Source organism: Myxine glutinosa, chromosome 2, assembly GCF_964187855.1.
Source record: "Myxine glutinosa chromosome 2, kmMyxGlut1.1, whole genome shotgun sequence".
Classification (NCBI taxonomy): domain Eukaryota; kingdom Metazoa; phylum Chordata; class Myxini; order Myxiniformes; family Myxinidae; genus Myxine; species Myxine glutinosa.
In genome coordinates, this window is record NC_136262.1 from 144,410,376 (window position 1) to 144,422,975 (window position 12,600).

At 42.1% G+C, this 12,600-nt stretch overlaps 1 protein-coding gene across 2 annotated transcripts in view; it reads left to right on the forward strand.

Annotated features, from left to right (window-relative positions):
• Positions 1-12,600, forward strand: part of LOC137422269 (actin filament-associated protein 1) — a 237,775-nt gene that overhangs the window by 135,647 nt on the left and 89,528 nt on the right. The window lies entirely within an intron of this gene.

Sequence of the window (12,600 nt, forward strand, 5' to 3'; positions counted from 1 at the left end):
CTCGTGATGAAATGGTAACATAATCATGATTACAAACAAACTACAGTTATGGGGAACATAGTGATGAAATGCTCCTCTCTGGCCTTGCCCCCCAGCCCTCTCTGGGCTCTGTCCCCCAAATATTCCTACAGGTCGCACAAGATCTGCCTGCAACCCTCTTATGGTAAAACTGCCAAAATCAAGACTTTCTGCTCACCTTCACTCCTTCATTCCTCTTTTCTCCCGCCTCTGGAACAAACTCCCTCTCTCTTCAATCCCACTGCACCCTCCAGGTCTTTAAAACAGCTGTTCACCACCATCTCTTATCCTCCCCCATCCAAAACCTTGATCTTTTCTACCCCCGCTAATTTCGGTCCCCTTGTGTTTTATACCTCTCCCCCCCCCCCCCCCCCCTCCCCTTCCCACGCCTCCTGCCCCCAAGCCCTCTCCCTCCCACACTTCTCCCTGCTCTCAAATGTTGTGGTTGTGTGCTTCCCCTTCTCTCCCCATCTTCTCTTCCGCTCCCTCTTTTTGTATATTTTGTTTGTCTGGTTGATTTGTTTGTGAAATAAATGTTAGCTCTTTCACGAGCCTCGATGCAGTATCCAAAAAAAAACAAAAAAAAAAACATGGTAACAAAATCATGATTACAAACAAACTACAATTATGGAGAACGTAGTGATGAAATGGTAACATAATCATTACAAACAAACTACAATTATGGGAACGTAGTGATGAAATGGTAACAAAATCATGATTACAAACAAACTACAATTATGGGGAACGTAGTGATGAAATGGTAACAAAATCATCATTATAAACAAATCACAATTATTGTTAACCTCGTGATGAAATGGTAACAAAATCATCATTACAAACTATAATTATGGTGAACATCGTGATGAAATGGTAACTTAATGATCATCACAAACAAACTACAATTATGATGAACCTCGTGATGAAATGGTAACATAATCATCATCACAAACAAACTACAATTGTGGTGAACCAAGTGATGAAATGGTAACAAAATCATCATTACAAACAAACTACAATTATGGTGAACCAAGTGATGAAATGGTAACATAATCATCACAAACAAACTATAATTATGGTGAACCTCATGATGAAATGGTAACATAAACATCATCACAAACAAAGTACAATTATGGTGAACCAAGTGATGAAATGGTAACAAAATCATGACAAGACAAACTACAATTATGGTGAACAATAAAATGGTAACAAAATCATGGCAATAAACAAACTACAATTATGATGAACCAAGTGATGAAATGGTAACATAATCATCACAAACAAACTATAATTATGGTGAACCTCATGATGAAATGGTAACATAAACATCATCACAAACAAAGTACAATTATGGTGAACCAAGTGATGAAATGGTAACAAAATCATGACAAGACAAACTACAATTATGGTGAACAATAAAATGGTAACAAAATCATGGCAATAAACAAACTACAATTATGGTGAACCAAGTGATGAAATGGTAACATAATCATCATCACAAACTATAATTATGGTGAACCTCGTGATGAAATGGTAACATAATCATCAACACAAACAAACTACAATTATGGTGAACCCAGTGATGAAATGGTAACAAAATCATGACAATAAACAAACTACAATTATGGTGAACCCACTGATGAAATGGTAACATAATCATCATCACAATCTACAATTATGGTGAACCTCGTGATGAAATGGTAACAAAATCATGACAATAAACAAACTACAATTATGGTGAACCCAGATGGTAACATAATCATCATCACAAACAAACTACAATTATGGTGAACCCAGTGATGAAATGGTAACAAAATCCTGACAATAAACAAACTACAATTATGGTGAACCAAGTGATGAAATGGTAACAAAATCATGACAATAAACAAACTACAATTATGGTGAACCCAGATGGTAACATAATCATCATCACAAACAAACTACAATTATGGTGAACCAAGTGATGAAATGGTAACATAATCATCATCACAAATTACAATTATGGTGAACCTCGTGATGAAATGGTAACAAAATCATGACAATAAACAAACTACAATTATGGTGAACCCAGATGGTAACATAATCATCATCACAAACAAACTACAATTATGGTGAACCAAGTGATGAAATGGTAACATAATCATCATCACAAATTACAATTATGGTGAACCTCGTGATGAAATGGTAACAAAATCATGACAATAAACAAACTACAATTATGGTGAACCCAGATGGTAACATAATCATCATCACAAACAAACTACAATTATGGTGAACCCAGTGATGAAATGGTAACAAAATCCTGACAATAAACAAACTACAATTATGGTGAACCAAGTGATGAAATGGTAACAAAATCATGACAATAAACAAACTACAATTATGGTGAACCAAGTGATGAAATGGTAACAAAATCATTAAAAACAAACGACAATTATGGTGAACCGAATGATGAAATGGTAACAAAATCATAATTACAAACTATAAATATGGTGAACCTCATGATGAAATGGTAACATAATCATCATCACAAACAAACTACAATTATGGTGAACCAAGTGATGAAATGGTAACATAATCATCATCACAAACTATAATTATGGTGAACCTCATGATGAAATGGTAACATAATCATCAACACAAACAAACTACAATTATGGTGAACCCAGTGATGAAATGGTAACAAAATCATGACAATAAAGAAACTCCAATTATGGTGAACCCAGTGATGAAATGGTAACAAAATCATCATCACAAACTACAATTATGGTGAACCTCGTGATTAAATGGTAACAAAATCATGACAATAAACAAACTACAATTATGGTGAACCCAGATGGTAACATAATCATCATCACAAACAAACTACAATTATGGTGAACCCAGTGATGAAATGGTAACAAAATCATGACAATAAACAAACTACAATTATGGTGAACCAAGTGATGAAATGGTAGCAAAATCCTGACAATAAACAAACTACAATTATGGTGAACCCAGTGATGAAATGGTAACAAAATCATGGCAATAAACAAACTACAATTATGGTGAACCCAGTGATGAAATGGTAACATAATCATCATTACAAACAAACTACAATTATGGTGAACCCAGTGATGAAATGGTAACAAAATCATGGCAATAAACAAACTACAATTATGGTGAACCCAGTGATGAAATGGTAACAAAATCATCATCACAAACTATAATTATTGTGAACCTCGTGATGAAATGGTAACATAATCATCATCACAAACAAACTACAATTATGGTGAACCAAGTGATGAAATGGTAACAAAATCATTGTTACAAACAACAACAACAACAACATGCATTTTAAAGGCCATTTTCCCTGCTGGAGCCGGGGTTAGCCTTGCGGTCCCCATGACAATCTTCTCCATTTTGCCCTATTTTCTGCATCTCTCCTTGTTAACCCCCTTGCCCGCATTTCTTCTTCCACCATCTTTAGCCAAGTCTTTCTCGGTCTTCCCCGTCCTCTACTTCCTTCTACATTAATTTCCATCCCTCTTCTCATCCAGTCACTTTCATCCTTCCTCAACACATGACCAAACCATCTCAACCTGTTCCTCTTCGCAGCATCAATCACAGGCAATATTCCCATCATCTTTCACAATTCATCATTTGTCTTCCTCTCTCTCAACGATACTCCGCACATCCATCGAACCATTCGCATTTCCACCCTTTCCAGCCTTCGTTGCTGCTCTACGTTCATTACCCATGTCTCGCTCCCATAAATCATAACACTTCTCACACATGCAGCTTCTCACACACTCGCTCACCTTTCCCTTCAGCTTCAGCGACACTCTCCTCCTCATCAGCACTCCACTCAGTTCCCGAAACTTCTTCCATGCACATCTCACTCGAGCAACCGTTGCCAAGTCTGATCCACCTTCTCCATTCAGCATGTCTCCGAGGTAGCAAAATGTTTTCACACCTTCCAGCTTCACGCCATCTCCAAGATCCAACTCAACATTTCCTCCATCTGCAGCTCCCTCTGTGCACACCTTACATTTGAATGTAGCTGCCACACTGGTTAATGACCCTCTCAGACCACTACATTTTTGATGAACCCACTCAGCGCACATTGTACATTGAATGGAGTTCACTCCGACACCCTTCCTGCACACAGCACACGGCCACTTCCCAGTTCTTTCCACCTCACCACATGCTTTACCACTTGCCATCACCTTCGTCTTTCTGATATTCACCTTCAGACCTTTTGTCTCCACACATTCCTTCCACTTGTTCATCTTTTCCTTCAGTCCATCCATACTTCCCACAATCAACACCAGATCATCTGCATACAACAACTCCCACGGTAAACCCTCCTTTACGTTCTGAGCCAGCACCTCCATCACAGCTACAAATAGTAGTGGACTTAGTACCAACCCCTGATGCACTCCCACCTTCACCTCAAACTCACCACTGTTCCCGTCCTTCGTCCTTACAGCTGTGTGCGCTCTTTTGTACATTGCCATCACTACTTTGATCAACCATTCCTCCACTCCTAACTTCCTCAATGCCCATGTCAATACTTTGCTTGGAACCCTATCGAATGCTTTCTCCAGATCAACAAATCCTAAAAACAACTTCTTCCTCTTCTCCATGTACTTCTCCTGCAACTGCCTCACAATGAAAAGCGCGTCTGTCGTTCCTCTTCCTGGCATAAATCCAAACTGCATTTCGTCGATCTTCACTTTCTTCCTTATCCTCCTCTCCAACACCCTTTCCAATACCTTCATTCCATGCTCCAATAACTTTATCGCTCGGTACGAGCCACACTCCAGAGGGTCACCTTTCCCCTTGTATCGAGGGACGAGGGTACTCAGTTCCAAATCCACTGGAATGCGGCCTTCTTTCACCACCAGATTACAGATCTCTGTCATTCTCTTCACACCCCAACTTCCTGCTGCCTTCAACATATCATTACAAACAAACTACAATTATGGTGAACCCAGTGATGAAATGGTAACATAATCATCATCACAAACTACAATTATGGTGAACCTCGTGATGAAATGGTAACAAAATCATGACAATAAACAAACTACTATTATGGTGAACCAAGTGATGAAATGCCAACAAAATCATCATTACAAATTACAATTATGGTGAACCTCGTGATGAAACTCCGTACAGCAGAATTACTAAAACCTGGGGCTATGACATTTTTTGTCTTTTTCTCCTTGTTTTCAAAGTGCGTTTCTATGGTGTACATGTGCACATAATTTTGTTTTGCGATGCGATCAAACATGATCTACTGGCAGCCATTTTAGTTGTAAAAAAACCCCGATGTTGAACACTTCCTCAACCATTTATTGGACATTTATTTACCGGTCTTGCTCAAACTTTGGACATAGATAACTAATGATGGCTTACATAGGCATGTCATTTTCTTTCGAGATCTGGTCCAAGATGGCCGTCTGGCAGCCATTATGTTTCTTAAACGTGCCCCCAACAATTACTTGAACATGTATGGTTCAATTCTGTTCAAACTGGGCACAAGCACAGCACATGATGGCATACACGTGCACCTACTTTATTTTACGATCTGATCAAAGATTGCCGACTGGCAGCCACTGTTGTAAAAAACCCAATTTTGAACACGTCTTCAACTGTTCTGGCCTGGATCGACACTACCTCTTCCATCTTTACATCAACTAATAAGCCCACTGGGATCTGCCCATCTTGGACATCTGCATCTGCACAAATATTTTAAAATAAAATTTTAGCTAATGGCTCTTGGTACGGATTCGTCACTTCCTCCTTTGTTGTTATCATATAGTTGGAGGATTTTTAGCTTCAGGTAATATTAAGATTGCTGTGTGAAATGGAGATGACTTCAGTAAAAGGTAAAAATAAATGTTTGTGGAGGTAAAAGAGAAACACAGCAAAGAAACCGGAAGAGGAGAAAGGAGAAAAATCGGCGGGGTAAAGAGACAGCCATGAGTTGCATCGAGGCTGCGAGCTGACTTCTCGATATTGGTCGCAAATGAATTGAGGCTTCCCGTGAAAGATTGCCCGCAACATCGTCCCATATTGCGATTGCAATTAAACCTACGTCTCAGGTTTTGGTACCGAGCGTGAACTATTGTTGGTGGGAAAGCAAGCGCCTTCATTACAGGCCGATCCGCCATTTTACCTCGAGGAGGCAGTGTTTGTGTGTGTGTCCTGGTGGATGTGTCCTGTCCTGTCCTCGTGTCCTGGTGCATCGTGTTTTGTCATTGGGATTCGCATATTGACATCATTGTGTGGATCGCCGTGGGTTTCCATATCGGCTTAATTCCCATATCGACCTCATCGTGTTGATCGCCATTGGTTTCCCTATCGGCTTAATTCCCAAATCGACCTCATCGTGTTGATCGCCGTTGGTGTCCATATCGGCTTAATTCCCAAATCGACCTCATCATGTTGATCGCTGTTGGTTTCCATATTGGCTTAATTCCCAAATCGACCTCATCGTGTTGATCGCCATTGGTTTCCATATCGGCTTAATTCCCAAAATCGACCTCATCGTGTTGATCGCCGTTGGTTTCCATATCGGCTCGTGATGCCGATGTGTGGAGTATCCCATATCGACCTCATCGTGTCGATCGCCGTTGGTTTCCATATCGGCTTAATCGTTGGTGGATGTGGGTTGTGGATTGCACTCACGTTTTGGGGGATCGTCACCCCGCGCCGCCATCTGCCCGACCTCTCACTTCGTAACTCCTCATCTGCAGCCGCGCCGATACCTGCCTGTTGTTCTTGCCGTTCTGCACGACTTCAACCTTCACCCAGCGTGGGGATTCGTGCACGGACTTTGGGATTGTTACATTCCACTCAAGTTTGGCGTATCATGAGTATATTGCTTTGAGAGCATTGGGGAATGATGGTACAATCATATGTATTGTTCATGAGATGCAAGTGATATTTTAATAGTACTTTCTTTAAGAGTGTTATTATTGTGTATGTGAGAGTTCTTAATACAATTACTTATTTTGTTCTACACAAAGTTTCGGGAGTTTCGACAAAGAAGTTTCGGGAACTGAGTGGCGTGCTGACGAGGAGGGGAGTGTCGTTGAAGCTGAAGGGAAAGGTGTATGCTGCATGTGTGAGAATTGTTATGATTTATGGGAGCGAGACATGGGTAATGAACGTAGAGCAGCAACGAAGGCTGGAAAGGGTGGAAATGCGAATGGTTCGATGGATGTGTGGAGTATCGTTGAGAGAGGGGAAGACAAATGATGAATTGCGAAAGATGATGGGAATAGAGCCTGTGATGGATGCTGTGAAGAGAAACAGGTTGAGATGGTTTGGTCATGTGTAGAGGAAGCATGAAAGTGACTGGTTGAGAAGAGTGATGGAAATGAATGTAGAAGGAAGTAGAGGACGGGGAAGACCGAGAAAGACTTGGCTAAAGATGGTCGAAGAAGAAATGCGGGCAAGGGGGTTAACAAGGAGAGATGCAGAAAATAGGGCAAAATGGAGAAGATTGTCATGGGGACCGCAAGGCTAACCCCCGTGCTTTCAGGGAAAATGGCCTTAAAATGCCTGTTGTTTTGTTGTATTTTGTTCTCCACAATTGCATTGGTGTGGTTTTACCATGGTTTATTAGAACACTCAAAATAACAAATCTTTCTGCCGCGTTCCCTCTCGAGACTCTGAGGTGCACCGTAACCGGAGTTTGGGGAGGTAACATGTAACACTCTTAAGAATTTTGGGGTGCGAGCGTTAAGCACGCCACGGGTCCAAATCCTACTCCTGACATCAACTTTTTACGTTTGACGTCGGGGGTGTCGTTTTCTCACTCCTTGAACACCAAATGTTACGGTGTTCAGGAGAGTCTGAATATCTCACTTCTGATACTGATTGTTATGGACACACAGTTCAGAGTTTACCACAAGGGGACTTCTTCGGCTCTCGGGAGAATACTTGTCATGGATAACTCTGCAGTCCGGCGGTTGCTAATCAACCACAAATGCTATTCAGACCACCAAATGTCCCACGGTCCTCCATCTGACAACGTTTACCTGGGAGTGACGTGTACAACCTAACTCGGGATCGTGCCATTACTATGTCCTGATCTTATCTTATTTAATCAGGTGCAGCCGAGGCAACTGCCCAGTATGTAGCGGCTAATGTGTGGAGCTAATCGATTGGGAAAGAACGTCCCGGCTAATACTGGTACGGGCGATGCTACACCAATGGAGGAAAATATATCACAGACAGATTGAGGAACATGTATATGGGGGGTTTATTATGTACTAGCAAAGGTAGCCGGGTAACACGGAGTCGATTCGTCACAGGAATATGAAGCGATGGTGGAAAGAGAGAAGGGAAGAGAAGGGACAGGGGAGGGAGGAAGGTGTGTGTGTGTGTGTGTGTGTGTGTGTGTGTGTGTGTGTGTGTGTGTGTGTGTGTGTGTGTGTGTGTGTGTGTGTGTGTGTAAAGAAAAAAAAAAGTGAAGCGAAGGAAGAGCGAAGCCTCTTCACCTGTCGCTGTATTGTACACTCCGGGAAGGAGGGGGAGTTTGGACAAGGGATGGGGAAGGGAGGATTGGGAGAGGTGGAGGAGGGAGGGGAGGGGAAAGGAGTTGGGGAGAAAGAGGGGGACGGCATAATGCATAAACATGTAACCAATGAGGACAAAGTTCATATTTTATATTTTTAAAAAATGAGGCGAGGGGTGCCTAACAAAATGTCATCTGTCACGTGGTCTCGCAGTCATATTGGAATGAAGGAAAATTATTTTTATCTGAGACTGACTTGTAGTTTTAGCAAGTTACATTTCAAAGTTGCTTCCTCAACAATATACGTGAGCTCAAATCAGAGGATTGAATTGCAGAATCTGCAAATTTAGAACCAACAGATTGATTCTGCATTTGACTGAGAGCTTTCCTTAAAGTCATACTATTTTGTGATATTGAGACTAAATTTAAAAGATGTTCTCCAGAGCACCCACCTTTTCCATTTGGAACCTCTTTTTCCTGTGCTGGTAAGTTTTGTGCCTGACCTTTGCTGTGTGTGTTGGACTGCCATGCCAACCGACGCATATGCAGCTATTACTACGGGCTTGAAGCTACAAGAAGTCTGGAAAACTTGCCTGCATTCATTGGCCTTCCTGATTCTGTTGTTGATATCCAACCTTTTCCATGTTTTTCTTCCTCTGTGACTGACAGCAGAATACCCATGCAGACATAGCACAGGGGGTACCCTGCCATTTTGGGGAAATCAATCAGACAAACTTACCCCATCCCCTTCTTACTTTCACAATTCCTACAAGGGAAATTTTTAAATACTTAATTATTCCATTTTGCACTTATTGTATTTAGCAGCTGTGACCTCGTCTTGCAGCTAATCTCAGATGTAGCCGAATAGGATTTTAAATGAGTAAATTTGTATTGTATTTTCTGCCCTCTGTCCAAGTTGTCTGCTTACTTTGTGGAACCACTATTCTGTCAAAGACTGCAGTTTATTTTTCCATTTTTATTCATTCAGTGGTTATAACTCACCACCTTATGTCAAAACACAGTCCCACATCGCAATGATTTTCTATTTATTTTTCTTCGTTCATGTTCAGCTGTGGGTTTCATCTCGGATTGACCCCACGGACGTCAATCTCACCCTACTCCTTCCATTTGTCTTGAGAACCTTAACCTTGTGCTAAGATACATCCCAGACATAGCAATAGTTGTTATTAGAGTGTTATAGGTGAAAGAAATCAGATTAACATGTGATGAACAAGGATGAAAGACAGCACTGATCTCCAGATTCCAAATTGGACAACAGAAACATGGTTGCTATTCAATCTCAGATCAATAAACAATCCAGTGAGATGAGAGTGATATATATATATAGTCGTGGCTAAAAATATTGGCACCCTTGCACTTTTTTGAAATAACTCACAATTTGCTCTAAAAATAAGTTGAAATTGACAATCTCCACAATTCTTTATTTCACTGTTAATATTACAGAACCTTTGTTTTTGATTCAGAACTTAATATATCCTTTTAAATCATAAAAAAATAGAAATGGCATTGACCAATTTATTGACAACAACAACATGCATTTTAAGGCCATTTTCCCTGCGAGAGCGGGGGTTAGCCTTGGGGTCCCCATGACAATCTTCTCCATTTTGCCCTATTTTCTGCATCTCTCCTTGTTAACCCCCTTGCCCGCATTTCTTCTTCCACCATCTTTAGCCAAGTCTTTCTCGGTCTTCCCCGTCCTCTACTTCCTTCTACATTAATTTCCATCACTCTTCTCATCCAGTCACTTTCATCCTTCCTCAACACATGACCAAACCATCTCAACCTGTTCCTCTTCACAGCATCTTCACAGCATCAATCAATTCCCATCATCTTTCGCAATTCATCATTTGTCTTCCTCTCTCTCAACGATACTCCGCACATCCATCGAACCATTCGCATTTCCACCCTTTCCAGCCTTCGTTGCTGCTCTACATTCATTACCCATGTCTCGCTCTCATAAATCATAACACTTCTCACACATGCAGCATACACCTTTCCCTTCAGCTTCAGCGACACTCTCCTCATCAGCATGCCACTCAGTTCCTGAAACTTCTTCCATGCACATCTCACTCGAGCAACCGTTGCCGAGTCTGATCCACCTTCTCCATTCAGCATGTCTCCGAGGTAGCAAAATGTTTTCACACCTTCCAGCTTCACGCCGTCTCCAAGATCCAACTCAACATTTCCTCCATCTGCAGCTCCCTCTGTGCACACCTTACATTTGAATGTAGCTGCCACACTGGTTAATGACCCTCTCAGACCACTACATTTTTGATGAACTCACTCAGCGCACATTGTACATTGAATGGAGTTCACTCCGACACCCTTCCTGCACACAGCACACGGCCACTTCCCAGTTCTTTCCACCTCACCACATGCTTTACCACTTGCCATCACCTTCGTCTTTCCGATATTCACCTTGAGACCTTTTGTCTCCATACATTCCTTCCACTTGTTCATCTTTTCCTTCAGTCCATCCATACTTTCCGCAATCAACACCAGATCATCTGCATACAACAACTCCCACGGTAAACCCTCCTTTACGTTCTGAGCCAGCACCTCCATCACAGCTACAAATAGTAGTGGACTTCCATCACTCTTCTCAACCAGTCACTTTCACCCTTCCTCAACACATGACCAAACCATCTCAACCTGTAACTCTTCACAGCATCAATCACAGGCAATATTCCCATCATCTTTCGCAATTCATCATTTGTCTTCCTCTCTCTCAACGATACTCCGCACATCCATCGAACCCCTGACCCCTGATGCACTCCCACCTTCACCTCAAACTCACCACTGTTCCCGTCCTTCGTCCTTCCAGCTGTGCGCGCTCTTTTGTACATTGCCATCACTACTCTGATCAACCATTCCTCCACTCCTAACTTCCTCAATGCCCATGTCAATACTTTGCGTGGAACCCTATCGAATGCTTTCTCCAGATCAACAAACCCAAAAAACAACTTCTTCCTCTTATCCATGTACTTCTCCTGCAACTGCCTCACAATGAAAAGTGCATCTGTCGTTCCTCTTCCTGGCATAAATCCAAACTGCATTTCGTCGATCTTCACTTTCTTCCTTATCCGCCTCTCCAACACCCTTTCCAATACCTTCATTCCATGCTCCAATAACTTTATCGCTCGGTACGAGCCACACTCCAGAGGGTCACCTTTCCCCTTGTATAGAGGGACGAGGGTACTCAGTTCCCAAGCCACTGGAATGCGGCCTTCTTTCACCACCAGATTACAGATCTCTGTCATTCTCTTCACACCCCAACTTCCTGCTGCCTTCAACATATCTCCCACAACTCCCGTCGGCCCTCCCGCTTTTCCACTCTTCATTGCTTTTATCGCTTCCTCAACTTCCTTCTCAGTTATCTTCTCTGCCGGTCCTAAAACTGGGTTACTCTCTATGTTGCCATCCCATTCATTTTCTGTATTCAACAGCATTTCCATATATCTTTTCCATCTTCCTTTAATTCCATCTGGGTCGACAACGATTTGTCCCACTTCATCCTTCAAGCAACTCACCCCCATCACATCACACCTCTCTTTCGCTATGTGCTTTGCAATCCTGAATACTGCTTTCTGACCCTCTTCCGAATCCAAGCGTTCTCCGAACATTTTCCTACATGCCTCCTGCGCCTTTGCTACCTCTTTCTTTGCAGCCTTCCTGGCTGCCTTATAACTTTCATGCTCTGCTGTTTCTGCTCCCGTACCCTTCGCCTTCTGCCACTCCTTGAACTTCTTCCTCTTCTCGTCAATCCTCTTTCCAACTTCAACATCCCACCACCATGTTTCCGAGTGCCTCGGTGGTCCTTTTGTCCATCCACATACCTCACCAACGGCTCCCAACAGACTAGCTTTCATTGACATCCAACCACTTTCAAGCTCAACCACATCATCCTCTACCCTACTCAGCCTCTCTTTTAATGCCTCCCTTACTGTCACCTCTTTCAACCTCCACACCTTCATTCTCGGTTGGTTCTTCACCCGCCGAGCTCTTCTCGCACCTTTCACCCTTATGTCGCAGACAACCAAGTGGTGCTGTGA